This window comes from Cheilinus undulatus, linkage group 4 (assembly GCF_018320785.1).
Source record: "Cheilinus undulatus linkage group 4, ASM1832078v1, whole genome shotgun sequence".
Lineage (NCBI taxonomy): Eukaryota > Metazoa > Chordata > Actinopteri > Labriformes > Labridae > Cheilinus > Cheilinus undulatus.
Window position 1 is genome coordinate 52,874,731 of NC_054868.1, and position 5,132 is coordinate 52,879,862.

Here is a 5,132-nt window from a genome sequence, read left to right on the forward strand (position 1 = left end):
CTCCAGTGTCTGAGACTCCTCAGAGCACGGTGAACTGAAGGTATGTTTTAGATGGTTTTTATTATACTCTAAAACAGAGAAGCTAATTCAGTAAAATTAAAAGCTATCTACTGTCACTCACTTTAATCATTTCATTTAAATTCTTCAGACTAAGTTTGAATTACTAGATGTTGAAGTTTTTGATTTTTTTGTTATTCATTTATTCCAAGCAGTAAAGCTGAGAGCGGGGACTTTTAAATTTTGATTGCTATGTTTTGCCGTCGTTCTCATCGGCACTCTTATTTTGGGGTCAAAGGCTGAAAAGGTTGAGAACCGCTGCTGTAAGAGATAACTTAAGATATGACAAAGTTAAAAATATGTTTTTATTAGGAAAAAAAAAATTAAACTCAAATAACAAACATTTTGTAAACAACAGAATGAACAAACAAGTACAGATGCAGATTGATTAGCATTAATGTTGATGACGTACATGACAATAAATCTGTTGGTGTGACAGTCGATATCAAAAAAGGTTGAGAATCACATAAAACATGAATAAACATTTATAAACAGAGACAGAGATGCAGAGTTAATTATAGATTTTAACTTTGTCCCCTTTTTGTCCAAGGAAATGTAATCCAGTTTACTGCTGATGGTTTCGTCTGCATTTCTCTTTTACTGTTGGTAACCATAACATTCTTTTATATCTGTTTTCAGCCTGATTTTTGTCTCTCAGTAACAATTTAACATGAATTCATATCAGCCTACAGCAGCTGAAGGCAAATGTCCCCACTTCTCCACAGGAAGTCTTCTCCTGATTCAACAGCATTTAAAGAACATGACAGAAAAGTGAATGGAATACTGGTATAGTATGGTTGTAACATGTGACATAGATGACTGTTAATCTACAGTGGCTCTGTTTATTCAGTGCAGGAGGCTCTAACCTGAGGACTTCATACAGCATCTTCCTGCTCCTCTCTGTCTTCTCTCTGTGCTGCAGTGACGGCTGAGATGTTCTCGTACGCAGGATCAGAGTTTAACTGAGAGCAGACGAAAAGGTTTGATCAGAAATATAAATATTCAAGAATAAATATGTAAATTAAACTGAGCATATATTAAAACAGACAAAATCTAAAAAGATAGAGTCTAGTTAAGAAATAATTGATCACAAACCAAAAATAATCTATGGCTATGGCTGTGCTGACAGAGATGGACAGAACTTTTACACTTTAGGTCAGTCCATCTCAGATGAGCTCAGGCCCAGAGAAGTGGGCGGGGCTTCTGGATGTTGTTGATATGTGTCTTTGTCTTTCTATGGTAGAGTCTTAACTTACATTTGCAGACACAGTGAGGAACTATGTTAATTGCCGATGTTTTCTGAGGTGCTCCTGAGCCCATGTTGTAATATCATCACAGAATGATATCATGGACTGTAATAGTGAGATCTATAACTACCCTGTAGTTACACGTTGAGCAATGTTGTTTTTAAACTGTTAGTCTCTGCTTTTTGCAGATGATGTGGTTCTGCTGGCTCCTTCAGCTGGGGACCTCCAGCAGGCATTGGGCCAGTTTGCAGCTGAGTGTGAAGTGGTCTGGATGAGAGTCAGTACCGCCTAGTTTCCTGCCAGAAAATGGTGGATGGCTCCCTCCGGGATGGGAGTGAGTCTCTGGTTCAAGTAACTTGGGGTCTTGTTCATGAGTGAAGGTAAAAGGGAGTGTGAGATTGAAGGGCAGATTGGTGTAGTGTTGGCAGTGCTGCAGGTAATGTACCAGACTGTTGTGGTGAGAAAGGAGCTGAGTTGGAAGGCAGAGCTTTCAATTTACCGGTCAATCTTCCTCCCAACCCACACCTACTATGGTCATGAACTCTGGGTAAGGACCAAAAGAATGAGCTCATGGATACAAGCAGCCAAAATGTGTTTCCTCTAGAGGGTGTCTGGGCTCAGCCTCAGAGATAGGGTGAGCAGTTCAGACATGCAGAGGGAACTAGAAGTTGAGCCTTCAAATCCTTCCAATCCAGAGGAGCCAGTTGAGGTGGTTCAGGCATCTGATCAGGATGTCTCCTGGATGCCTCCCTGTGGAGGCTTTTTGGGCACATCCAGCTGAGGAGACCTTGGGGAAGACCCAGAATGCTCTGCAGGGATTATATATGCTATCTGGTCCGGGAACACCTCAGGATTCCTCCAGAAGGAGTTGGAAAGTGTGGCTGGGAGAGAGATGTCTGGGTTGACATGCTCAACCTGCTACCACCACGACCCAGCCCTGGATAAGGGGAAGGAGAGGAATATATGGACGGACAGACGGATGGATGGAGGGACTATTTAGCCATGCAGTGGACAAATGGCAAAGAGGGGAACCTCACACCACTGATTGTAAATGATTGAACCTTTCAGGAGTTCTCCTTTTATACCCAATCATGATACTACCACCTGTTACCAGTTAATTTCCTTGTCACTTAATTTTTTTCCATGTCACACAGCATCCCAACTTTTTGGTTTGGCGTTTGTATGACGAGTGCTCTGAAAAGAGCCCAATAACGTTTTAGATTCAGTAGTCTGCCTCATCTGTGGATTGATTTAAAGCCTTGGACCTGTGGTCCAGGACCCACTTACGGGGGCTCCAGAGATTTCCAGGCTCTGTCTGCTCTAAGGCTGTTAAAATAAGATTTACACATAATAACTAAACTCATAATAAAACACTAATGAATAGTTCATACTAAGGTCTGTGGGTAAGAACATTGTGTTTAGGGCTGTTTTGTTTGGTTTAAGAAATAAAATCATCAAAATTGATGTTTTTATTTTTTACTACGATGTATCCTGTTATTTGGTGTTTATTCTTGGAGGCTCAAAGCAACCACTGATATAAAGAATCGCTCATTTCTACTCAGATAGTTGTTTTTAGTTGTAAATTCACGTCACATCTTTTTCCAGAGTATTTAGATGCCAAAGCACCAGTACAGTGATTTATGGAAAGTTCCATCAGTAAGACCTCTCTCTCTCACCTCCATTGCTTCTGCAGGTTCAGCCTCCATAGTGTCCTTCTTCCTGAAGTAAGTTTTTAAAAAGAGGAGAGGGGGAATCAAAACTTTGATATAATCAACAAAGAATAGAGCAAGTCTGAGGAGGAAAAGTAAAGATGAGAGTGAACACTTCTGGTTTTACCTCCTCCACAGAGTCAAGGGGAGAAGAAGAATCATCATCAAGAATCCCAGAGTTATCCTGGAGATGTTTGCTATGAATGCTGAGCTACCTGATTAAAATCAGATAAATGAGGCACTGTTAATAAAAGTAATGTTCCTCAGTTAGTGATTACAATGTAGGGGCAAAATGTAAGTCATGTTAATACCTGGGAAATGCTTTTTTATTCTGTGATAACCTTTAGTTAGTAGTTCAGTTGAGACAGAGTCTCTCCTGTGTAACTGAAAATGAATACATCTCAAAAAATGAGAGTGTCATGAAAAAGTAAAATTTTTTTTGTGACTCATTTCAGAAAGTGAAACTCATATATTATATAGACTCATTACACATAGAGTGAAATATTTCAAGCCTTTATTTCTTGAAATGTTGATGATTATGGCTTACAGATAATGAAAACCCAAAATTCAGTGTCTCAGAAAATTAGAATATTGTTAAAAAGGTCAACATTGGAAGGTCATGGTGTCACACCCTAATCAGTTAATCTACTCAAATCACCTACAAAGGTTTCCTGAGCCTTTAAATGGTCTCTCAGTCTGGGTCAGAAGGCTACACAATCATGGGGAAGACTGCAGACTTGACAGATGTCCAGAAGACAGTCATTGACACCCCCCACAAGGAGGGTAAGCCACAAAAGGTCATTGCTAAAGAAGCTGCTTGTTCACATAGTGCTGTATCCAAGCATATTCATAGAAAGTTGAGTGGAAGGAAAAAGTGTGGTAGGAAAAGGTGCACCAGCATAAGGGATAACCGCAGCCTTGAGAGTATTGTCAATCAAAATCCATTCAAGAATTTGGGGGAGCTTCAGAAGGAGTGGACTGAGGCTGGAGTCAGCGTATCACACAGACCAATCCTAGACATGGACTACAAATGTGGCATTCCTGGTGTCAAGCCACTCCTGAACCAGAAACAACGTCAGAAGCGTCTTACCTGGGCTGTGGAGAAAAAGTACTGGACTGTTGCTCAGTGGTCCAAAGTCCTCTTTTCAGATGAAAGTACATTTTGTGTGTCATTTGGAAATCCAGGTCCCAGAGTCTAGAGGAAGAGTGGAGAGGCACAGAATCCAGGTTGCTTGAAGTCCAGTGTGAAGTTTCCACAGTCAGTGATGATTTGGGCTGCCATGGCATCTGCTGGTGTTGGTCCACTGTGTTTTCTGAAGTCCACAGTCCACACAGCTATCTACCAGGACATTTTAGAGACCTTCTTGCTTCCTTCTGCTGACAAGCTTTATGGAGATGCTGATTTCATTTTCCAGCAGGACTTGGCACCTGCCCACACTGCCAAAGGTACCAAAAGCTGCTTCAGTGACCATGGTGTTACTGTGCTTGATTCTGACCTGAGAGAGACCAGACCCAACAATCCAGATGACCTGAAGGCAGCTATCAAAGCAACCAGGGCTTCCATTACACCTGAGCAGTGCCACAGGCTGATCGCCTCCATGCCACGCCGCATTGTTGCAGTAATTCATGCAAAAGGAGGCCAAACCAAGTATTGAGTGCATAGAAATGAACATACTTTCAGAAGCCTGACATTTCTGTTTAAAATATCCCTTTTTTATTGATCTTATGAAATATTCTAATTTTCTGAGACACTGAATTTGGGTTTTCATTATCTGTAAGCCATAATCATTAACATTTCAAGAAATAATGGCTTGAAATATTTCACTCTATGTGTAATGAGTCTATATAACATACTGTATGGGTTTCACTTTCTGAAAAGAGTGACAAAAAATATTTCACTTTTTCATGATATTCTCATTTTTTGAGATGTACCTGTAATAGAGAGCTTACCTGACACAAAAGTCAGAGTGAAGGTGGAGTTATGGCATCCTCTTGTGTTCTGGGCTTCGCAGTAATAATTCCCACTGTGTTCAGCTCTGACATCAGTGATGGTGAAGATCTCTCCTGAAGCCACAGGTGAGTCTTCATTCTCCTTGTACCAGGTGTAATTAGCTGCTGG

General features: G+C 40.8%; 1 long non-coding RNA gene across 1 annotated transcript; it reads right to left on the reverse strand.

The window, feature by feature from the left end:
* Positions 1 to 702: 702 nt before the first annotated feature.
* On the reverse strand, positions 703 to 3,182 carry LOC121507861. Its single transcript, XR_005991765.1, has 3 exons — positions 3,141 to 3,182; positions 2,981 to 3,023; positions 703 to 1,019 (listed from the first exon to the last, which is right to left on the reverse strand). It is a non-coding gene; the product is annotated as an uncharacterized LOC121507861 (long non-coding RNA).
* Between the last annotated feature and the right edge of the window lie 1,950 nt (positions 3,183 to 5,132).